This window comes from Heterocephalus glaber, unplaced genomic scaffold, assembly GCF_053883595.1.
Source record: "Heterocephalus glaber isolate CG9 unplaced genomic scaffold, H.glaber_assembly_v1.0 deba00001687, whole genome shotgun sequence".
In the NCBI taxonomy this organism is placed as follows: Eukaryota; Metazoa; Chordata; class Mammalia; order Rodentia; family Bathyergidae; genus Heterocephalus; species Heterocephalus glaber.
In genome coordinates, this window is record NW_028258412.1 from 2,203,900 (window position 1) to 2,229,212 (window position 25,313).

At 44.2% G+C, this 25,313-nt stretch overlaps 1 protein-coding gene and 1 pseudogene across 10 annotated transcripts in view; one reads left to right on the forward strand and one right to left on the reverse strand.

Moving 5' to 3' along the window:
* The window catches only part of Sgsm1 (small G protein signaling modulator 1), a 92,695-nt gene that overhangs the window by 63,064 nt on the left and 4,318 nt on the right, over nt 1–25,313 (reverse strand). The window contains exon 3 of one of the 10 annotated variants that reach the window (XM_004843339.4): nt 19,462–19,801. The exons of 8 other annotated variants lie outside the window; for them this stretch is intronic. The gene's annotated coding sequence lies outside the window, so the exon portion shown is untranslated. Of the gene's footprint in view, nt 1–6,166; nt 6,213–19,461; nt 19,802–25,313 lie in introns of those variants that run through there. One more of the 10 variants, XM_021257140.2, reaches the window with a different exon arrangement.
* On the forward strand, nt 3,420–5,261 carry LOC101711380 (eukaryotic translation initiation factor 4B pseudogene; annotated as a pseudogene).

Sequence of the window (25,313 nt, forward strand, 5' to 3'; positions counted from 1 at the left end):
TAGCCACATTATTTGCAATAACTAAAAGGTAGAAACAAGCAAAGTATTCATGGAGGGATAAGAAAATGTGGTCCATCCATACAAATGGATATTATTTGGTGTTAAAAAGGAAGAAAATCCTAATAGATGCTACCACACAGATGAAACTTAAGGACATTATGCTCAGTGAAATAAGCTACTGACACAAGGACAACTGCTGTCATTCCAAATATATGAGGTACCTAGAGTGGTCAAATTCAGTGACAGAAAGTAGAATGGGGGGTGCCAGTGGCTGAGGGCAAAAAGATGAGGGATGACTGTTGGATGGGAACATGGCATCAGTTTATTTTTTTTTAATTCTTTCCAAAGAAATAAAGTTCTGCCAAGACAAAAGCAGTGCAAGTCTTTCTATCACTTCATTTGTATATTTTGAGTTTTCTGATTATGATTAGTCTCTGTTGGAAGTTACACTTTTCTAAGAGAGATTAACTTTCCATCTGCAAACATGTTCTTTCCATGTTAGCATCTATGGTACTCTGTGCACTCAACTTGTCTTACTCGATCACCCTAACAGCCCTGTTGTGAGGTAGGTATCTGTCTTAGTTACTTTTCTTGTTGCTAAGACAAAATACTCAATACCACAAGTTAAGTGAGCAAAAGTTTATTTAGCTCAGTTTGTACAGGTTTCAGTTCATAGTCAGCTGGCTCAAAGGGAAGGTGGCATGGCAGAGGGGTGTCACAGGAGAAACAGTCCATGGCAAACCAAGGTAAGCAGAAGGCAGACAGCAGAATGGCAGCGAGCAACAAGTGACAAGCGAGGCCTCCACCGCCAAGGAGCAGAGCCCCTCCCAGCACTGAGGAAGTGAGCCTTGCGGGTGCCAGCAGCACACACCCCTCTCCTCCCTTGAAATGAGAAGACACGTAAACAAGTCTCAAAACCAGACTTCTAGATCACCTACAGCAACCCCAAAGGGAAATGAGATGGAACAATCTGATACTCAACCACCTGGACTCCCTGAACTGGCAACAAAAGAGGATCTGGAAAAAATGAAATCAGAAATAATTTCTTAGGTAACAGCAGAAATTGTGCCCATAGTGCAAGGCACGATTAATAAATCTAGAGAGGACACAGATAAAAAAAAATAGAGGATCTGAGAGACATGATGGAATCCCAACATAGGACACAAATGGAATCCATAAAACAGATGCAAACAGATTTCCAGGAGATTAAAAACTCCATTGAAAGTTTAAGCAGCAGAATGAGCCAATCTGAGGACAGAATTTCGGATATAGAAGATAAGATTGCAATTAGTGACCAGGAAAAGAAAAATTGCTTTAAAATAGTAAGGGACCATGAGAAATCAATGCAGCACCTGCTAGATGATGCAAAAAAGAATAACATAAGACTGATCAGAGTCAATGAAGAAACAGGAGAGAGTGCAGGTGACATAAAAAAAAACTGTTCACAGAAGTGATGGCAGAAAACTTCCCAAGTTCCCAAGCAGGGGAAAAGAACTTGACATGCAGATAAGTGAGGCATATAGGACTCCAAATAGCCTTGATCAAAAAAAAATCTACACATAGGCATATAATAGTTAAGATTCCAGAAGCCCAACAGAAGAACAAAATTCTACAAGCAGTTAGAGAAAAGAAACAAATCATATACAAAGGAAAGCCCATCAGAATCACAGCAAACTTCTCAATGCAAACCCTCAAGGCAAGAAGAGCTTGGAGTGACGTATTGCAAGCCCTAAAGGAAAACAGCCTCCAACCCAGATTGATGTGCTCTGCAAAAATATCTGTCCAACCCAGATTGGTGTACTTTACAAAAATATCTGTCCAAACTGATGGAGAAATAAGATACTTTCATGACAAAGAGCACCTTAGGAACTTCATGAATACCAAACCAGCACTCCAAAAAATTTTAGACAATACCCTAGGAAAAGACAACGAGTATCATAGCCCGAGGAAGCCCAGCAGAATGAATCCATCAGGCATGACAAGAAATTAAACGCAAAGGGGGAGAATCCAACAAAAAGAAAAAGTCATGGCAATGATAAGTGAATACGTATCAGTTATAACCATCAATGTTAATGGTCTCATTTCACAAATCAAAAGAAACAGACTGGCAGAATGAGTCAAGAAGCAAGATCCAACAATATTCTGCATATAAGAAACACACTTAATTCAAAAAGAAATTCATAGACTGACAGTTAAAGGGTAGAAAACAATACTCCATGTGACAGGAACCCGAAAAAAAGCAGGAGTAGCTATCCTCTTTGTAGATCAAGTGGATGTCAAACCAACACTGATTAAGAGAGACAAAGAAGGACACTACATCCTTGTAAAGGGCAAGAGGAAGAGATGACAAGCACAAATATCTATGAACCAAACACTAGTGCACCCAATTATATAAAACAAACACTAACGGATATGAAAAATCAAATAAGCACTAATACAATAGTAGTGGGTGACCTCAATACCCCACTGTCACAAATAGATCAACTAGACAAAAAATAAGCAACAAAATAATAGAACTCAATCAAACTCTTGAACAAATGAACTTAACAGATGTTTACAGAGTCTTCCACCCCACAAAATTAGAATACACGTTCTTTTCAGCTGCACTTGGGTCGTTCTCCAAAATAGACCACATACTCACTCACAGAAGATGTTTAAGTAAGTGCAAAGGAACTGAAGTTCTCTCCTGTATATTATCAGACCATAGTGTGATGAAATTGGAGATCAATAGCAAAAGAAACTGCAAGTATTTCATAAACACATGGAAATTGAACAACACACTTCTGAATAACCAATGGGTCACAGAGGAAATTAAAGAAATCAGACAGTTCCTACAATTAAATGACAATGACAATACAACATATCGGAATCTATGGGACACAACGAAAGCAGTTTTATGAGGGAAATTCATAGCAGTGAATACTCGTATTAGGAAAACAGAGTGAGCCCAATGAAACAACCTGATGCTGCACCTCAAGCTTCTAGAAAAAGAAGAGCAGGACAAACCCAAAGCTCATACAAGGGAGGAAATTATAAAGATCAGAGCAGAAATCAATGCAATGGAGACTAAGAGAATGATACAAAAAAATCAATGAAGCCAAGAGTTGGTTCTTCGAAAGAATAAACAAAATTGACAAACCCTTAGCCAACCTCATCAGAAAAAGGAAAGAAAAGGCCCAAATCCATGCAATTAGGAATGAAAAGGATGAAATTACAACAGACCCAGCAGAAATCCAGAGGATCATCAATACCTACTTCAAGAACCTATACGCCAATAAGAGGGAAAACTCAGAAGAAATGGACAGATTCCTAGGTATGTATGAATTACCAAAGTTGAACAAAGACCTAAAAATTCTAAACAACCCAGTATCAATCAATGAAACTGAAAACGTAATTAAAAACTTACCCTTTGTGTTCTCTCTCCCTCTCCCAACATGGTGGCCTCAGCAAAAAAATAAATAAATAAGAAGGGGAAGACTATCTCCCTAACAGACTTTCTGGCTGAGGATGGAGGGACTGGTGGAGGAACCACCTATGTCCCCAAACCAGTCAGCTGGGCTGATGAAACAGATGACCTGGAAGGAGGCATTTCAATCACTTGGCACAGTAATAATGACGATGTGTATAGGGAACCACCAATTGACAGATCCATCCTTCCCACTGCTCCATGGGCTGCTCGGGAACCTAATATCGACTGGAGCTGTCTTCCCAAATCTCCATCCTACACTGCTTTCCTAGGGAACCTGCCCTATGATGTAATGGAAGACTCTATTAAGGAATTCTTTACAGGATTAAATATCAGTGCAGTGCTTTTGCCACATGAACCTAGCAATCCAGAGAGGTTGAAAGATTTTGGTTACGCTGAGTTTGAGGACCTGGATTTCCTGCTCAGTGCCCTCAGTCTCAATGAAGAGTCTCCAGGTAACAGGAGAATTCAAGTGGATGTTGCTGATCAAGCATAGGATAAAGACAGAGATGATCATTCCTTTGGGTGAGATAGAAATCGAGATTCTGACAAAACCGACACAGACTGGCGGGCCCATCTTGCCACAGACATCCTTGATGAGTACCCGCCTAGAAGAGGTGATGACAGCTTTGGAGACAAGTATCGAGATCGTTATGATTCAGAGGGATATCGGGATGTGTAACGGGATGGCTCACCGTGGGATATGGATCGATACGGGGGGCCGGGATCGCTACGATGACCACGGCAGCAGAGACTATAATAGAGGCTACGATTCCAGAACAGGCAGTGGCAGAAGGGCCTTTGATAGTGGGTACCATAGAGACAACGAACTACAGAGGAGGAGGAGACCGCTATGAAGACCGCTATGACAGATGGGACGATTGGCCCTGGGGCTCCAGAGATGATTACTCCCAGTAGGATTACAGGCGTGATGACAGAGGTCCCCCCCAAAGACCCAAACTGAACCTAAAGCCTCGGAGTGCTCCTAAGGAAGATGATTCCTCTGCTAGCCCCTCCCAGTCCAGTCAAGCAGCTTCTATCTTTGGAGGGGCAAAGCCTGTTGACAGGGCTGCTAGAGAAAGAGAAGTGGAGGAACAGCTACAGAAGGAGCAGGAGAAATTGCAGTGTCAGCTGGATGAGGCAAAACTAGAACAATGGCCTCAGGAGAGACACCCAAGCTGGTGAAGTGAAGAAACTCAGGAACAGGAAAGGTCAAGGACAATAAGTGAATCATCACAGACTGGGACCTCAACCCCATCTGGCAGAAATGCCCAAAGGAGAGAGAGTCAGAAGTTTCTAGAAAATGAAACACTCAATAAGGCGGAAGACTGTCACTCTCCAACTTCTAAGCCTCCCAAACCTGATCAGCCTCTAAAGGTAATGCCAGCCCCTCCACCAAAGGAGAATGTATGGGTGAAGAGAAGTTCTAACCCTCCTGCTCGATCTCAGAGCTCAGACACAGAGCAGCAATCCCCTACAAGTGGTGGGGGGAAAGTAGCTCCAGCTCAGCCTTCCAAGGAAGGACCAGCAAGGAAAGATGAAAATAAAATAGATGGGATGAGTGTCTAAAAGAGGCCAAACTGGAAACTCCAGCCCTGGTTCAGGAGATGGAGGGAACAAAGAGCACTGGAAGGAGTCAGATAGGAAAGATGGCAAAAAGGATCAAGACTCTAGATCTGCACCTGAGCCAAAGAAACCTGAGGAAAATCCATCCTCCAAGTTCAGTTCTGCAAGCAAGTACGCTGCTCTCTCTGTGGATGGTGAAGACGAAAATGAAGAAGACTATGCTGAGTAGGCCTCGACATCCTGTGCTTTCTCCTAGTCTTTCTCCATCCTGGAACATTCAAGAGCGAATCAAACCTCTATCCAGACAAGGCAAAATAAAACTCACCATCTCCTGGAGATCTTTCTTAACTTTTTTTTAAAAAATGAAATTCCTTTGCATGCTGCTGCAGCCTTTAAAGTATTAAAGTAACCAAAGAATCGCCAGTATAGCCAGAGAGACAGAGACTACAGCTTTTTAATGGAAAAGTTGTGGTGTGTTCTTAGGATACCATGCAGTTGTCTGTGTGATTAGTGCCTAGGGGCCTCCATTTAGCAGAAATGGGAATGACAGTGATACGATGTCTGGAGTGGTTGGGCAGTAGGGGAGGGATAAGGAACAGTGAGATTTCTACCTTTTCATTCTTATCCTATTGTGGCATATATGAAATTCTCAAGCATTATCTGAATAAATTTTCCATCCTTGGAAAGGTAGATTTAGTTTCTCAAATTGTTTATCTCCAGGAGGCTGCCAGTCTTGCCTCTTATTTTAATTCTGATCCTTGGGGCCAGCCTAAGGGAAATTCCTTTATTTTTTAACCCCCAGGGGGGTAGTTAAGAGTGTGTTTGGAGGCTACTAAAGAATAGGACTGGTTGGGACCAAAATAATGGGGAAATCATGTTTGGAAAGGAAGCTTTTGGGAAGTGATGGATTATTTTGCACCAGGTAGTAGGAGGAAATGATATGATCTCCAGTAAACACATGAATGGTTATTTCCTCGAGCAGGAAGCAGTTAGGGGGTCATGGGAATTCCCAGTCTTGGGTCCTGGTTTTGCCCTTTATCTTATCCTTTCCGAAACTTGAAATATATCCACATTTTTTTAAACTTGAAGCTTTAACAAATTCAGACTCTTAGGGCCAGATATTGTGGCACATACCTGTAATCCCAGCACTCAGGAGGCAGAAGCAGGAGGATCTCCACGAGTTTGAGGCCAGCCTGGAGTACATAGTGAATTTTGAGGCCAGTTTGGACTACATAGTGAGAACTTGTCTCAGAAAACCAATATATAATAATAATAATGCCAGTCTTAGCCATCTCTCCTGTTCTTCATGCTACTCTCACCTCCCAAAGACTAGTCTCTAGATAAGTCACAGACGTGACCTCTCAGGCATTTTATATGTCAGCCACTGGATGCTGTGACATGGTGAATCAATGCTTTTCTCAAACAAATCAGCTCTTTGAGTCTTGATTCTCATTCCTCCCCCTCCATCCATGCCTGCTTCCGCTGCTCTGACCCCTTCTTTTGATCAGAAAACTCTAGGTTGAACTTTGGTGATGAATAAGTATTGATTAGGGACAGTTACATTGGAAGCTTTTCTTATGACCTTGATTGTGGGTTATGGGGTTTTTTGATTTGTTTTTTACAAGTTTCCATTGAAACCACACACCAGTGCTTGCTTGGGTTTATAATGTGGCCTAGACCAATGTGGTTTTTTTGCTTGGGGGAGGAAGTATGATTTTTAGCTTCCCTTGAGAGAAAAAATGATGAAAGATCTATTTAACAAGGTCCTGGTTTCTCTTGCAATACAATAGCTTCACTTTTATATGCACCTTTGTCGGGGGTCAGCTTGGTAGATGGGATCTGTTCCCACTGTAGGCAGCACTGGTGCTGCCCACAGATGTAGTTTGGTCTATCTATTTACAAGCCCTTCTCCCATCGGTCCTAGGTTAGAGCTTCTCTGATCTGCAGGGGGTGGGTGTATGAGAGCTGCAGTAGTGGGCATAATGAGCCATTTATCCAATGGACTAAAGGTATACCCAGAGAATTACCCTAAATTGGTGGGGTTGGCTAGGAGCTAGGAAGTGGGCTTTTAGACATACCTTGAGTTGAATGGGTTTGCTTTTTAAACCATTGGTTGTAGATAATGAAAAGGTACAGTTTACCCTCCTGTCTGCTCTCCTTCCAAATAGTTGCATCAAAAAAGCTATTTTGTCCCATTCCCCTTCCTTGCCCCTACTCACTAAACACAAACAGGGATTGGTTTATGTCCCACTCCTGAATACATGTAAAAATTGTACAAAAAATATCTTCTATGAAAATGATTTGTAATCTGTAGACTTAAGTACCTGGGAGATGTCTTGAGATGTAAAATCCCATCCTTTGGGTTGTGGGTTTTTTTGTTTTGTTTTCTCCAAATAAATCTGATGTTTAAAATTTAAAAAAAAAAAACTTACCAACTAAGAAAAGCCCAGGTCCTGATGGCTCCACTGCTGAATTCTATAAGACATTTAGAGAGGAACTACTGCCACTACTGTATAAACTCTTCAATGAAACTGAAAGGGAAGCAATACTCCTGAATTCATTCCTGGAAGCAAGCATCACTTTGATCCCCAAAGCAGAGAAAGACCCAACCAAAAAAGAGAACTATAGGCCAATCTCACTAATGAACATAGATACAAAAATCCTTAATAAGATACTGGCAAATAGAATGGAGAAGATCATCAAGAAGATCATACACCCTGACTAAGTGGGATTCATCCCAGGGATGGAGGGATGGTTCAACATATGCAAATCAATCAATGTAATACACTGTATCAATAGAGCCAAGGACAAAAATCATATGATTATCTCAGTAGATGCAGAAAAAGCATTCGACAAAACCCAACACACATTCATGATAAAAATTCTACAAATAATTGGAAAAGACCATCTCTACCTCAATCTAATAAAAGCCATCTATGAAAAACCAACAGCCAATATCATGCTAAATGGTCAAAAACTGAAATCCTTCACACTAAAATCAGGAACAAGACAAGGATGCCCACTATCACCACTTCTGTACAATATAGTTCTGGAAACATTAGCCACTGCAATTAGACAAGAGAAAGAAATAAAAGGAATAAAGATAGGAAATGAAGAAGTCAAATTGTCATTATTTGCAGATGACATGATACTCTATATAGAAGACCCCAGGAACTCCACCAAAAGTCTTCTAGACTTAATAACCAAATTCAGTACAAAAAAAAAAAAAAAAACACAAAAGGGCCAGGGATTTAGCTCAGTGGTTCCAGCGCCTGCCTCACAAGCACAAGGTCCCAAGTTCGATCTCTGGAACCGAAAAAAAAAAAAAAAAAAAAAAAAGAAGAGTCACAAATTCAGTAGAGTAGCTGGATACAAGGTCAACACACAAAAATCAATAGCTTTCCTCTACACAAACAACAAACTCACTGACAGGGAAATAGGGCAAACAATTCCTTTCACAATAGCACCCAAAAAACTGAAATACTGAGAAATCAACCTAACAAAAGAAATCAAAGACCTCTTCTCTGAAAGCTATAGCATTCTGAAAAGAGAGATTAAAGACAATATCAGAAAATGGAAAGATATCCCTTGCTCCTGGGTAGGAAGAATCAACATAGTGAAAATGGCCATACTTCCAAAACTGCTATATAGATTCAATGCAATCCCAATTGCAATCCCAATAGCATACTTCACAGACCTTGAGAAAACAATCCAAAAATTCATTTGGAACCAGAAGAGACCTAGAGGCCGGGGACATAGCTCAGTAGTTCTGTCACCTGCCTTGCAGGTGCTAGGTCCCAAGTTCAATCCCCAGTACCTTAAAAAAAAAAAAAAAAAAAGGAAACAAGAAGAGACCTAGGATAGCAAAAGCAATTCTAGGCAACAGAGACATGGCAGGGGGTATCACAACCCCCAACTTGAAACTATACTACAAAGCTACTGTGATAAAAACAACATGGTACTGGCAAAGAAACAGGCCTGAGGACCAGTGGAACAGATTAGAAGATGCAGAAACAACTCCAGACACACTCAGCCACCTCATCTTCCACAAAGGAGCCAAATACCCTCACTGGAGGAAAGATAGCCTCTTTAATAAATGGTGCTGGAAACATTGGGTTTCAACTTGCCAAAGATTAAAACTAGACCTATATCTCTCACCATGCACTAAACTAAAATCAAAATGGATTAAAGATCTAAATATTAAAACAGAAATGCTGAAACAGCTGGAACAAAGGTTAGGTAGAACTCTTGAAGATATTGATGTAGGAGAAGATTTTATGAACAAAACCTCAGTTGCCAGTGAACTAGCACAATCAACCAACAAGTGGGATCTCTTATTAAAAAGCTTCTGCACAGCAAGAGAAACCACCAACAGTGTGAAGAGACAATTCTCAATGTGGGAAAAAATTTTCACCAGCTGTCCCTCAGTCAAAGGTCTACTATCTAGAATCTACAAAAAACTTAAAAAAAAAAAAATCAGACCTCCCAAATTTAAAGACCCAACCCAAAAATGGATTCATCTGAAATGAACAGACATTTCTCAGACAAAGAAGTAGAAATAGCAAATAAACATATGAAAAAAATGTTCAACATCACTGGTCATTGGAGACATGCAAATGAAAACAATGCTGAGATTCCACCTCACTCCAGAAAGAATGGCTGCTATCATGAAATCAACCAATAACAAATGCTGGTGGGACTGTGGGAAAAGGGGAAGACTGCTCCACTGCTGGTGGGAGTGTAGACTGGTGCAACCACTGTGGAAATCAGTATGGAGATACCTCAAAGAACTAGGACTGAAGTCCCATTTGACCCAGCTATTCCCCTGCTGGGTATCTTCCCCAAAGAATTAAAAGAATCATACCACAGTGATAAATGTGCACCCCTGTTCATAGCAGCACAGTTTGTAATAGATAAAACTTGGAAGCAGCCCAATTGCCCATCAACTGGAGACTGGATAAAGAAAATGTGGGTTTTTAAATAAAATGGAGTACTACTCAACCACGAAAAAGGAGAAATTAGAGACATTTATAGCTAAATGGATGCACATTGAGGTCATACTCATTTTGGGGTTTTTTTGGTACCAGGGATCAAACTCCAGACCTTTTGCTTGGGAGGTAGGCATGGATACCACTGAGCTAAATCCCTGGCCCAAGGCCATACTCTTCAGTGAAATAAATAGGACACACATGTGTAAATACCGAATAGTTTCTCTAGTGTGAGAAACTGAAAGTGTAAAAAGGACTAAAAGGTATAACAGATAATATGGAATAGGAAGAAAAGGGGCAAAGGGGAAGGAGAAGTGAGTGGGGTAGGGGAAAGGAAAAAAGGGAATGGAATTAATATGAGAAAATGAAAAAATGGAAACAAAGTTTTTGTAAATAGGGAGGGATGGAGGGGTTGAAGGGCGGGCAGGGGAAGGGGGAAAAATAAGAACCAAGAGAGATTATGTAAAAGTGCAAACTTCCAATGATGAATGTCATTATACTGTATACCTAAAATGTACCAGTAAAATTAATTAAAAAAAAATAAACTGGACACTAAAAGACAAAAACCCGCCAAAAACAGAAAACAAAAAAACAAGTGACAAGCCTCCTGAGATCCTCTTTCTTTCTACCCCTTTTATCTTATCTAGTCTACTCACCCTAAGGGTGGACAGCACTCACACCCAGGGTGGGGCACGCTTAATCCTGCTCAGAACTCTGACAAGTCAATCAGTGGACTAATTTAGTAATCACATACCCTTGATTCCAGCATCACATACTCCAGATCCCCTCACCTCCAAAAAACCCCTCCAATGACCACATGAGGCTTTGGGGTGACATCTAGACACAAACCATAACAGCATCCTTATTCCCATTTTGGAGCTGCAGAAACTAGGGCCTAGAAGTAACTTGGTTAGAACTAGAAGAACATATCACGTGGAAGATATGGAGCCAGGTCTTTCAGTGTACTATTCTGCACTTGACTTAAAGAATCTCTGAGATTTTCTTTTGCTGTTGGTGAAGCAAAACCAGGAAAGGCAAAAAGTGAGTTGCCCAAGATTGTTCAGCCAGTTAACAATAAAGCAGGGTCTAGAAAACAGCTCCAGGAATGCCAACTCTTGTTACTTCATTGCTTCTGAATAGATGAATAATGCAATGGTTCATCAGTTTTAAAATGATAAAAAATTGGAATCTGAAAATAAATTCCATCTATCTCTTAATTTTTTCCATTTCATATTTCACACGCATTATTGAAACACTGTTTTGTCTACTTACAAATGAACCAGTGCCCAGGTGTTCCTTGATATTTGTGTGGCCCTGTACTCAGAAGTAGACATGGAAATGCTGGCAATCCATATGCAATATCAGTTATAGCACGCTAACAAATATTTATTACTGTGGCAGATAGTTTTATCTATCCACTTGGCTAGGCTATGGGGCCAGATATTTGGTAAAACACAAGTCTAACTTGTTTTGAAAAGATTTTTTAGATAGGATCAACATTTGAATTGGTAGACTTTGAGGAAGCCATTACTCTCCATAATGTGGGTGGTCCTCATTCAGTCAACTGAAACTGAAGAGAAAAAGATTGAGGTCTTCTGAGGAAGAAATGTTGCCTTCAGACTGCCTTTGGACATCAGAGTACATCAACTCTTTTTTTTTTTTCACAGCGTCAGTTTTGCAAGATGAAAAGTTCTGGATATTGGCTAAACAATAATGTGAATTATGTAACATGACTGAACTAGATACATTCAAATGGCTAAAAAGGAAACTTTTGTATTATGTATATTTTACAACAATTTTTTAAAGTGCATATATTCTGTTAACATACTATAAATAAATGAATAAAATAAAAGTACAAGAGATAGTGTCCCTCCTTTGCTACTTACTATCTCTTGCATGGCTCCCATCTCCCTGATATTAGCAGCCCAAGTCTTCACCAGAGCCACCAGGCCCTCATGAGCTAAAAGCCACTGCACCAGTAATCACTTCACACACACCAGCATCCCCTCTCTACTGTCTTCCACACTTACTGTTCCTTTCACCTGGAACACTCTTCCCCCCCAAAATCTACACAGCTCAAATGTCACTTTCCCAGATCATCCTATTTAAAACTTCATTCCTCACACCTAACCCCATCTGACACTCAATATATGCCTTTTCTGCTTTCTCTATATAGTCCTTTTGGCCTCTAGCTCACTATATTTTAGCCTATTTACTTTATCCTCTGACTCTCCAGTTTAGTGGGCTTGTATGTTCTATGAGGTCAGGAATTCTGTGGTTCAGCACTCTACATACTCTCACAACCTAGAAGAGTGTCTGGCACATTGTAGGTACTCCCTACCTACTTGCTGAATGAATGCCTGTCTCCTATGGTGAGGTTTAAGGGAGGCAATACAGGCAAAGCATTTAGCACAGTGCCTAGGACACAGCATGTGCACGGGAAATAGCATTTTAACGATGACAACTGAGGACACCATTCCTGCCGTGCAACAAATCCCAGCTGGCTAGTGTATCCCACCTCCCTGCTCATCAGGCAACACTGTGCAGGTGAAAACCAAGAAGAGACAACAGAGTGAGCCTGCCAAGGGAAACATCACCACCAAGGGCAGTCTGAAGAGGCTGTGAAAAGAAGTGTTTTGCTTAGAAGATCAGGAGAAGAAAGGAGTTACAAGGACGCTGAATGCAGAGAACAACACAGTTCTTCCCTATCTGTGGGATCCACAGCTGTGTACTCAACCAACTATAGACCAAAAATATTTGAAAAAAATTGTCTTTACTGAGCACAGACTTTTATCTTGTCATTATTTTCTAAACAATATAGTGTAATAATTATTTACACAGAAAACTGGGTATGATAAGCAATCTAGAGAGGATTTAAACATATGCTGCAGGATGTAAGTTATATGCAAATGTACATCACTCTTTGTAAAGGACTTGAGCATGCATGGATTTTGGTACCTCCCAGGGCTCCAGGAACCAATCTTCCTTGGCTAACAAGGGAAGACTGTATGCTATAGTTCACAAAGCTCTCTCTTGCTTGCCTCGCCTCCCTAGATCATCACAGGAACTTTAGGATAGTACTCTCTCCATGATAGAGAAGGGAAATGGGCCTCTGAGCAGGGACAGCTCACCAGGAAGTTCCAAGGCCTGGAACTCTCAAATCTCAAGAGCAAGGGCCAGCCATTTTGCTGTAAAGATCTGAAAAGTAAACATTTTCTGCTTTGTGGATGATATAGTCTCTGTCAACTACTCAGCACAGCCCTTGTATTACGGTGAAAGCAGCTACACACAATATGTAAATGAACAGGCATGGCTGCATTCCAATAAAGCTTTGCTCATAAAAACAATCGGAGGGCCAGACTTGACTGTGGGCAATTGTCTGCTGACAAGAATGTGATGTTCTGCTGGGCTGATCTACTTTGCATTATGGCCCAGCCTGCCTAGCCAAGTGGCCCAGCTTTCAGGGTCTGTGCTAAAGTGGCCCATACCACCACCACCACCACCACCAAAATACAGGCCTCAGCCCTTTCCAGTGAATGGTGCTTTCTCTGACAGGTTGCTGTCTTCTTACCAATGTCCCCCTGATCCTTGGAGGCAGTCATCTGCCTGTCATATTCTGGAGAGGCTCTGACACAGGGCTTTGCTGGCTGCCTGTGTCCTCCCTATAGTAAGCACAGAGAATGGTGGATCCCATCTGTTCCATCATGGCACATCCCCAGACTTCTTCTGGAGCTCAGGAATGAGAGCAGGAGTCAGCCTTGTTAAATTGTCTCTGTTACCAACTAGTAGGTGCCCTCAGGCTGGCACTGGCCCTCATGGTCTCAGTTTAACCCTCTGGCCTCAAAGACCTAGCTCCCCAACCTGCACTTTTGTGGATATCTTTACCTCTTTCCATTCCTTTCCTTATCATTCCTCTTCCACCCTTGGGAATAAGATCCTGAAATCTTTCACCTCCCTCTGTGAAGGGCTGAGTTGTTTCCCTTCTCCAAAATTCATATATTGAAATCTTAAAGCTTAGTAGTTCAGAATGTGACAGTATTTGGAGATGATCTTTACAGAAGTTAAGTTAAAATGAAGTCAACATGACCGGGGTCCTCAGAAGAGCAAATTTAGACACAGCCACATGTAAAGAGAAGAGCATGTGAAAACACAGGAAAACAGCCATCCACAAGCCAAGAGGAGAGGTCAGAGCAATCAGTCCCTCATCTCTATTAGAAGGAACCAACCCTCATTGGCTGATCTTGATCTCAGACCTTCAGCCTCTGAACTGTGAGAGAATAAATTTGTTGTTTAAGGTGCCTAATCTGTGCACCTTGAAACAGCAGCCTTAGCAAACTAATACATCCACCATCAGCACTGTCACTATCATCATCCTCATCCCTTTGGGGGAGCAGCTGGACACACTCAGTTGCCACTCCTGGGGACAAGGGGCGGCTTCATGTGCAGAGAGCCTCCTCTAGGTCTCAGTCCTTCCCAGGGTGACCATATCCAAGGTCCGGTGCATGCTGGGTATAAAGATGCTGCTGCAACTGTGCCCCTGCTCAAGACAGCTGAGGAGTTGTCTCCATCTACCCACAGGCCAACCCACAGGGGTGGCTGAGGTTTCTACTGAGGCCACATGGTGGTCAACATCCCCCTCTGCACATTCCTGCTGGATGTAGACCCTAATATGCCTCATAAGCCTCCTGCATGCCAACCCCATCTCCATCCAGGACTGCTAAGCAGCAGTGTGGATAGGTTGGAGCAGCAGTCAGGAAAGTCCAGGTGCAAGTGTCCCTGAATTCAGCTGGGCAGGTGGCAGAGGCTGGCCTCTTATCAGATCTTGGATACCAATTGCCAGGTGTGGGTAGTGACACAGATGGGGCCACCGTTCTGACCTAGAGGGGCTTTTAGTTCAATGACCCAGGGTTGGATGAGTTAAAAGAAGTGAAATTGCTATGCAGTAGACAGAGCTGCTCAACCTGTGGTCCTGCAGTGTCAGCCTCACCTGGACCACATAAGAAATGCAAATTTTTAGCCCCCACTGAGACAACTCAATCTGAAATGGTGGGATGTACATCAAGCCTTCCAGATGACTCTTCCACATGCTTAAGAGAATCTGAGAGGAAGGAAAACGACACAGGGATACTGGAGGATAAATGGGTGGATATATAAAGTCAGAAGTGTCTCAAGCTTCTTTAGGAGGGACTTAGCCACCAGAGCTCTTGTCCAGGACCTCTCCATATAGAGCTAGTCCCTTTCTGGCAATTCTCTCACCCATTCCTTTCAGACCTTAATGACTCCTGGTTCCCCACTGTTAACAGGTCATGGGGTGCTACATTCTGCCTTAGGGACTCCTAGTATCCTTCCCCTACCTTAATCAATATCAGCTTTATTAAATTCACCTTCCTGTGCCCAGTTTGGGGGAACTATCTGTTTCCTATCAGTATCCTGACTGTATACATACGTTGTCTCAAGTCCAATCCCTGCAGAGTGGAGTTTGTGTTTACAGCTGTGGATCTAGAAACTCAGAGAAGTTGAGCCCTTCTCCCCAGGTTACACAGCTGGGAAGTTGGCAACAGTGAGGAGCCTACTGCTGTCTGGCTTCAAGCCTCTCATCCTGGGAGTGAATTTGGGACAAGGTGAGGGATGGAGATGGAGATGGAGATGCAGCACCAAGGGTGGGTGCAAGGGAGAACCCCTCTCCACCTGCATTGGCTCCCAGCAATTGGCTAGACTATCCTACCAGAAGTTAATAACAGGCTGACAGCCCAAGGCCAGGAGAGGAAATTAAAATGGCTGATGACTAGCAATGGGGGTGGCAGCCTCCCACACACAGAAGAAAGAGGTTCTTGCAGATGGGGACACTGTTTCCATGCAGGAAGAAAGAGTCTACTGCTCACTCTGAGGAGGAGCCCACATGGGGATGGACCACACCAATAGGCAGGGGCAGAGGACCTAGGGCCTGGGAAGATCCAAAATCTAGCTCATTCACTCTCATCCTCTCAGGGTCCCAAAAGTGGGCTTTGATTTTGTCCACTTTGGGCAATGTAAATCAGAAGGACCTAGGGTGGTTTGGGGACAGTGGCAGTGGCATGATTTCCCGGTTACAACCTGAGTGTTATTTCTCAGCTTAAACCCAGGAATCCTGCCAAGCTGCAAGAGCAGAGGAGTGGTAACACATTTCTGAGCCACACAGACCTGTTCACACACCAGCCAGGTCACACCACTGGCACCTCAGTGTGCTCTGATGTGAAGTGGGGGCTTTAGGGCTGCAGTGAGGCTTCCATGGGTGTAAATGTGAACAGGCCAGCAGTGCTCACACACAGTAGGGATTTTATGATGACAAAGTTCACTTCTTTTTGAGCATTCACTACTTTCCAGGGACAGTGTATAAGCATAACAATCCTAATGTCAGCTGCCAAATTATTCCACTTCACAAGTGGAGAAACTGAGGCACGCTTTTTTTTTGTTTTTACAAATAACCTCCCAAAGGTCATGCAGAGGCAGCAGGAAACAGATCCATGGCCCCTGTCTCACAGAAGCCAAAGGCCGTTTCAAGCCAAATGTCTTTGCTATCCCCCAGCAGAAGGTGAGGGAGAAGGCTTACTCAACATCTATTATGAGCCAGACGCTTGGGACAGAATACTCACTCAATCCCCTTGAGCATATTCTAAAGATGCATAGGACTGGTGGTGTAGCTCAGGGGTGGAGCATGTGGTTGGTACAGGAAAAGCCCTGGGTTTGATTCACAGTACCACTCCCCCACAAATAAACAAACAAATAAAAACAACAACAAAAAAACCAAAGTATAAACTGAAGCTTAGAGGGCCTATGCAGTTTTCCCAGTTACACAACCAAAAAAGGGCACAGGAGGTACTTCTACCTAGGCCTTTCCAATGTCCTGACTTATAGCCCTGCCTCCAGCCCCAGTCAGTCATCTTGAAAACCAAGGGGCTGGGAAACCTGTAAGAAGAGAGCCCTCAGGCCACTCCAACTTGGGAACTGAAAGAAACACTGAGAGCAGGGTTGGCATGACAAGACTGACAACCCATCTCGTGGTGTCTTTCTGGGGGGATCTCAAAGATCAGAGTGGTCAGGAAGATTTTACCCCTCTCTAGCGTTCATTCTAAGGGGACCTGCACCATCAACTTGTATTCCTCCAATGATGGGGAGTCACTTCTTTAGAACCAGTTCATTACCTGAAGGACAGGGTATCGGGAGACAGCTAAGAGGCTAAGGGCCCAGAAGTTCTGGCATTGTGTGGAACCTGTAACATGGGGTGGATGACAACAACATCTCAACTTCTTTTGGGTGATGTGAGGATTGAGGGGTGTGGAAAGTGTCTAACATGCAGAAGGGACTCTACAAATGGCAGCAATCCTGAGCAGACATGGAGTCTCCTGGCCTGGTCCACAGTGGTCCTCATGGGGTTTAGGGGTTGGCCAGCTGCTGGGGAGCCCTTCAGTGCTAGGCCACCTTTCCAGAGCTCCTGTCTGCAGGCCAATCAGGGCCCAGCTGGCCTCCTTCATGTCCAGCCTTTAAGCACCTGGCCCACCCCTCCCAGCCCCACCCTGACTCCATTTGGAGACCAGCCCCCTTCCCCATCTTCCTCCACCTGCAAATATTTAAACAGCATGAAAGGAGAATTAATCTGAGGAAGGAGTCAGGCCAGGCAGGGAAATCAGGACCAGTTTGTGAATCGGGAAAAGGGGTTCCTGGGGCTCCCTTGCCTGCCCTGTCTTCTCCCCTCCTCACACCTGCTACCTGCCCACACGAAGTACCCTCATGCCCATCTGAGACCTGCCACCTCACCAATCATCTCACTATGCCTCCTTGCCTCCCACCCGGCTGTTTATTCTTCTATGTCCCAGATGGGATTAACACGCCCCAGCATGCAGAGTTGTCATAAGGATTAAGGAAAATGCAGGCAGAAGGCTAACAGGACTCAGTATACAGTTGGCACCAAATCCAGGAGGTACTTTAGAGACACAAGTAGGATTGTGATAGTGGGAGCCCCCAAAGCCCAGCTCGGCCATTTGTGGGGTGACCCTAGACCTCACTTTCCTCGCTGTGAAATAGGGATTGTACCCACACCACCTTCTAGGACTGTGTGAAGTCAGTGAGTCATAACATGCATTTGCCAGGTAGCCAGGCATGTGCTAGGTAGGTGGGGGCCCCCCACATACCCTGTTCCCACCCTTTCACTCAGGATTCATTCACATGTCCTTCCTCAGAGGGGCTTGCCAACCAGCCTGTCTGGCATGCCACTGCTACCCTTCCACTCTGCTTGTCCTTTTCCTTAGGACTCACTGTATCAACACCTCTTTACACAGCTCTGGGTTTACCTGTCTAATGCCCATCTCTCCCATGAAGACCTTGACCTACCCCAGTAGGTGTTCAATACATGTTGGTGAGTCATGCTGATTACATTAACAACAGTAGCCAATGCTTAGGGAGCTCTGGCCAGGTAGTGTCCTGGGCTCCTTTCCTTCCCAATCACAATGACATGTGTAAGGCCACAGCCAGCAGCTTTCCTATAAAGGATCAGATAGCCAATCTTTCAGGGTTTGGGGTAGGACAGCCAGAGAAAACATAGAATGGCTGTAAATCTAAATTTCAGACAAATAAAGAGTCATTTTTAGTAAAAGTATTATCTCCAATACTGCATGGGGTATTGGCTGTTTTTCTAAAATTCAAATTTAACTGGGCATTCTGAATTTTTATTTGCTATATCTGGCAAACGATTTTTATTTGTTGAACCTCGCAAAGTTATTTACAGGCCACATACAGTTTAGGTCACGCAGTCTCTTTTGTGTTCACAACCCTTTCAAAACATAAAAAAAAATAATAAAAACAAAAACATTCTCAGCTTGAAGGTGGACACAGGTTGGATTTAGCCCCTAGGAATCCCTGATCAAAAGTACTGAAGGCAGGGCTGGTGGTACTCAGAAAGGAGGCCGAAAGTCACCCAAGCTGTTAACTGTTCCTCCAGGCTACCGCTTCCGTTACACTCAGGTCACAGCCCTATGCCCCACCTGGAGAAGAGTGATGGGGCAGAGGGGGAGTAACGCTGAGGCAATGCTCTGTCTATGGGATGCAGCCCCAGGCGCCCTGACTCTTATCTGTAAGAAACTGGAAGAGAACAGGATGGCTAAGTTAGGACACTGAGAAGGATCTCCAGAGTGGCATTAAAAATAATTCACAGCATGTGGGGTAAGTGTGTGCATGTGGGGGTGGTGACTTAAAGGCCCCTTGGCAACCAGTGGAGTAAGGGGGCTGACAGAAGGCAGGCAATACCACTCTGCCTGCTTGAAGAGCCCTCAGGACTGGGTACAGATCTCTTCCCAGGCTGGGAACTCTTTCCACTGACCCTCAGACCAGGTTCCCAAAGGCGGCATTATTATGGCTCATCTCTCCTGCCTTCAACAGGTGCTCCTCCCTGATGCTCCAGATGGCTACCTGTGACTCATGCTGCAATCTTCAGCCAAGACATCACCTCCTTCTCGAAGCTTCCCTGGGTTCTCCAAGCAGGGTAAACAAGTATGTTTTCATTTCCATAAGTCCCATTAGTACCTCCTTCCAAGCACTTATCACATGAACCCAAAGTGTCATTCAATCATTCTGTATCTCTGGAATGCCTCCTGTGTGTCCACAGACACGAAAGAGATAAACTAAGCCACACAATGGGTAAATGGGAACACGAGACCAGTTCTCTGCAGCAGGGAATGTGGCTCTATGAGAACAAATAACAGAAGAGGAGGTCAGGGAGGGCTTGCTGGAGGTGGCGAAGGCACAAGATCTGAAATACAAGTAGAATTAATTCTCTTAGCTTCTTCAACTTTAAAGCAGACAGAAAAATTTGCCCTCCCACCCCTGCAGTTGCCTCCACAGAATTGCCCTAGAGCTCACCAAAGGAACAAATGTAAGGACAATGTGGCAAGGAAAAGCACTATATGGAAAGAGCTGGCAGTTGTTAATTTTTTAATTTGTTATGGGTGAGGCATGCAGGCAGTGACAGATAGGAGGGGCTGGTGGGGGTGGGAATTGGAGTATTTTGGGAAGCTCCAAGACAGACACAGACAGACCCGAAGGAGGCGGGTAGGAAGGAGGGGGCCATTCTGCAGATATGACTGTTTCCATGGGTGGCCCAATCTTCCTTTCCTGCTGAATCTTGTCCCTCCCCATCTCTGCAACCTGAGCCTTGTCCCACTTGCCATTCCTTCCGTGTGACCCAAGTGATTCCTACCATCTGGCCTTGCCTCCTGCAGCCCCCTCCACTCAATCCCTACCCACTCCTATTACCATCTCCAGCTCTGGAAAAATCCCCCAGTCCTGGAGGGCCAAATCACATGACCTCTCCTTATCCACTCCTGAGACACACACCAAGGTTTTCATGGTTCTCCCTTTTCTGAGCTCCTAGTGTCACCCCTGCTACTACTTGGTTATGAGCGTTTGGCTCTGAAATTCAACTTCCAGAATTCCAGATCTTGAATATATGATCTCGGGCAGTCCATGTTCCTTCTCTGAGCCTCAGATGTTTCATCAGTGAAATGGGTGACACTAGTGTGTCTCACAGGTATAAGATGATCAATCAATCCTTCATGTCTGAGGGTTCCATATCTGCAGATTCAACTGCCCATAGATTGAAAGTATTCTGAAAAAAACTCAGCTTTAGTAAACATGTACATTATTCCCTCAATATTTCAGTATAACTGCTATTTCTATAATACTACAAGTAACCCAAAGATAATACAGTATACAAGAGAATGTACACAGGTCCTACACACACCTGCATCATTTTGAACTTGAGCATCATAATGAACTTGAACATCATTTTGAACTTGAACTTCATAATGAACTTGAGCATCCATACATTTTGGGATCTCGGGGACTCTTGGAATCCATGTCCCTTAATACTGAGAGAGCACTGTGCATTTCAAGTATTTAATGCAATAACTGTTGCATAGTAAAAGCACTGAACACTTGTTTTAAGTAGAAACAACTAGCATGTACTTTTAAAGTGTTCATTATGTGCTGGTACCATGCTTAAGGGCATGACTTCACCTAATCCTTGTGGTAGCTCAGTAAGGTAAGCTCAATAAGGTAGCTCAGAGCCATTTTACAGATGAGCAAACTGAGTCCTGGTTAGGTCAAGTGACTTGCCATGGAACACACAGCTTGGGAGTGGCAGGGTGGGGATCCAAATCCAGGACTATTGCTCCCATACCAAGCCTGGCATACAGCAGAGTGGTTCTTCATTCAACAAACACCTGTGGGTGCTTCCTGTAGTGAGGTTTATGCTCAAGAGCCCAAGATTCACAGCAGCTGCCCCACTCCCAATAAGGCTGTTAATGTGAGAGGCAAGAACCATCAGGCTTGTGGAGAGGCCAAGACTTGAATCAAACTTCCTGCTCTGGCACCTCAGGCTGCCTTAGGTGGGGACTCCAGCAGCAGGGTGGCCAGGTAGCCAGTGTGTTGCACCCTGAGTCAATTACACTAAGTAATGGGGTGACAGCCAGCTCCCTGTTCCCGGAGCCAGTGTCCAGCAGTACCTGCCAGCTTCACTCTGCCCTGGGCCACTGGTTTTCATGGCCCACCTCTCTCAGTAGACCTGACATTTCCTGGCTCCCTTTCTTTGCCACAGGTAGGTTCTCAAGAAATGCCCTATTTTTTTTTTTTTTTGTAAATTCTTTTATTGGTACATTTTAGATATACAACACAATTACATTTCTCATTGGGAACTTGTACCTTTATATGATGCGTCTTGGTTCTTATTTTTTCCCCATTCCTAGCCCTCCCTTCACCCCCTCCACCCTTCCCTATTTACAAAGACTTTATTTCCATTTTTTCCATTTCTCATAATTTTTCCTTTCCCTTCTTTCCTTTCCCCTGCCCTTCCCACTACCCCTATCCCTTTGGACAAAGAAATGCCCTACTTTAAATGCCTATTAGTAAACGAAGCCAATCCAGAGGGCTGCACACTTAGGATCCTACATTGTGGGGAAGGGAAAACTATAGAGATGGTAAAAAGATCAGCCACCTCCAGGAGTTGGGAGAAGCGAGGATGAAATAGATGGAGCACAAGGGACTTGTAAGGCAGTAAAATGCTCAGCATGATGATGGTGGGCCCATGTCATTATACACTGGTTCAAACCCACAGAACACACAACAACCATAAACCTTAATATAAACCACAGGCTCCAAATGCAGGTTCATTAATTACAATAAACACACCATAGAGGGAAGAGTCCAGCAGGGGAGCCTGTGCATGTGCAGGGATGGAGTATCTACAGGAAATCTCTGTACCTTCTGTTCAATTTGGGTATGAACCTAGAGCTGCTCTAATAAAATCAAAACTACAGCTTGGAGTGAAGCTCAGATGTAGGGCTCTTGCCTAGCATGCACAAGGCCTGGGTTCAATGAGTACTGCCTCACAGCAATGCAAAATAAATGAATAAAGTCTATTAAAAAAGAAACAAATATGTTTTCCTCATTCTGCACTAGGGAGGATGCAGGCAGCAAGCTCAAGCTTCCTGCAAAGCTCCTCCTTCCAAACCAGCTTCTCCGAGGACTCAGCACAGCATGACCTGCAATGGGGTGAGTCTTCACAAAGGTGTCAGGAGGGGACAACTCAGAAGCCCTCCTTGCCACCTCTCCAAGGAGCATCCCAGGGAGCACTCAGGGTCCTGGCGGGGGGTCACCTCTCCTGATCTGTCTCTGACCTGTCTCCCATCCCTCTCTTCTTCACTCCCTGCCCCCTTGCTTTCCCTAAATGCTGCAAGCTACTTCTTTCCTCAGTGCCTGGTTCTGCTGTTCTCAGTCTCCCACAGATGTTCCTTTTCATCTTTAAACTACCAACTCAGTTGATGTCTCCCCTGAGAAGCCCATCCTAACTGCACCCCAGCCTCTCTTCCCCCCTTTCTCATCCATTGCTGAATCAACTTTACTTTTCCATCTGTTTGCTTGTCCATTGTTGGTCCTTCCTCTCCAGATTGCAGACTCCCGGAGGCAGGGACCCCTCTTGAGCTCTCACCATTGTGTCCCTAGTGCCTCTCACAGCAGGCTCTCAGCAAACACTGGGGGGTGGGGGGTGGGGGGTGGATCCTGTGCAGGTCCAGGGGACACTTGTCCCCTCCGGCCACTCCCACAAAGCACAGGTGATGACTGCAAAGCAGGGAGAGGGTCCCACAGCCCAGGGCCAGGCCTGGATGAGACAGAAAGGGGAAAAGGGAGGGCAAAATGACCAAGTGGTGGCCTGTGGGCTCCCAAGTATTACAAAAACCCTTCCCAGGTCCTTCTCCCAACCTGCCCTGAATGAGGGTACTGGGGTTTAAGAGGAAGGAAAGGCTTCTAGCTCAGCAGCTGCCAGGTTGGCCTGTTAATTGCTCACTGTAAATAGGCGTCAGACATTCCTCCCTAACTTTCCCCCTTCAGTCTTTACAGGCTTCATAGCACTTGTCACCTTTAAGATATATCATTCATCTATATGCCCCCCCATTAGGCTGTACATTCAATGAGATCATGTAATGACTCTCATCTCACTTCTCAACCTGCACCTTCTAAAACAGGGCCTAAGACATAGTACATACTTGGTAAATATTTATGGAAGAAGGAATGAAAGAGAGGAAGAAGGAAGAGAGGAAAGAAGGAAGTTTTCTTTTAAGAACTGGCAGAAAATGTCAGCCTTGGTCACTGCTATCAGCTGAAACTTCCTGAGGTACAACTCAAAGCAAACCCTCCTTTGCTCACACATCTCCTATAGCTCCTTGCTATCTATTGGGGCAAATCCAAGGGCTACAGCCTGGCAATCACAACCCTGCACAAGCTGAGGTAAGTGGACTTTCCTGCCTCATCTGCTTCCTCTACATACACGGGATTCTGAGCTGTTTCCAGTACTTGTCTGAAGTTCCCAGCTCCCTACCACTGCCCTCTGTAAGCCAGAGTCACAAGATCTGTCTAGGCAGGATCCTGGCTATTCTGTGGGCTGGCTAGGTGACCTTGAAACTGGTTGCTCACATCTCTGGGCCTTCAGTTCTTCATATATCCCAGTAAAGGAGATGATGATTCTCCCTCTTGAGACTTTGTCAGGAGGGATGGAGGCAATGCTTGAGGAGCGCTGGATACAGTGCCTGGCACAAAGCGACCCTCCAGAGCAGGCAAGAACTGGGCATCTTCAATGGTATCACAGAGTCCAATCTCTCTCCCATGGCCTGTGCTCATTGCGCAGGGAAGACATGGAGACACGATGAAGTCTGTCCTGGGTGACAGCTAAAGAGTCAGGACCTTTTCTCACTGCCCGTGCTGTCCCTCTGGGCCTCAAACATACACACAAAACAATTTAAAAGCAATGAGAGAAGCATTCAAAAGGACATCTGCATCAGACCGGCTGGAGAAAGATAGGGCCACAGTGGGTACCAGGTCCACACTGTTGACTGACTGTAGGTTTGTACCTTACACAGGACTATTTGAGCTTTTTTTTTTTTTGGTACCAGGCATCCAACTTGGGACCTTGTGTTTTCGAGGCAGGCAGCGGAACCACTGAGCTAAATCCCCAGTCCCTATTTGAGCATTTTTAATCCAAAAACCAAAAGAAACTTTTTGACTGTGACTTGATGCCACAAGTGGAAAACTCCACATCTGACCTCATGCAAAGGGTCACATTCAAAATGCTGGCAACACTGTATAGAATTAACTCCAGGCTACAGAAACAAGGTTCATGCCAGGTACAAAAGCATTTTACTGGTAGACTTGGGTCCCACCTACAAGAAACATTTCAAAATCTGGGGATACTCAAAACTTCCAATCCCAAGCATTTCTGATAAGGCACAGTACTGTCACACTGGGCCACATACTTCTTGGTCAGGGTGAAGGCGGTGGGGGTGGGGGTGGGGTGGGGGTGTCCTGTTCTCATAGAACATTGAGCAGCAACCCTGACTTCTTCCCACAACCAAAATGTTTACAGACACTGCCAAATGTACTCTGGCTAAGGTTGCCAGATTTAGTAATATATATTCATTCTGAAAACTTGTTCATTGCTCATCTGAATTGCAGGCTTTTAAAAATATATATAATGCTGGAAATTGGACCCAGGGTCTCCCCCATGCCAGGCAAATGCTCTATCTATAGCCCCAACCCTTTTTCTTTTAGCGTTTTATTTTGGGACAGGGTCTCACAAACTAGTGATCCTGCCTCAGCCTCCCAAGTAGCTGAGATCACAGGTGTGCACCACCATACTCTACTTGAAATGTAGAATTGATGTGGGCAACCTATATATCATGTGGCAATGCAATTTGGAAGTGGAGTCAGTAAAG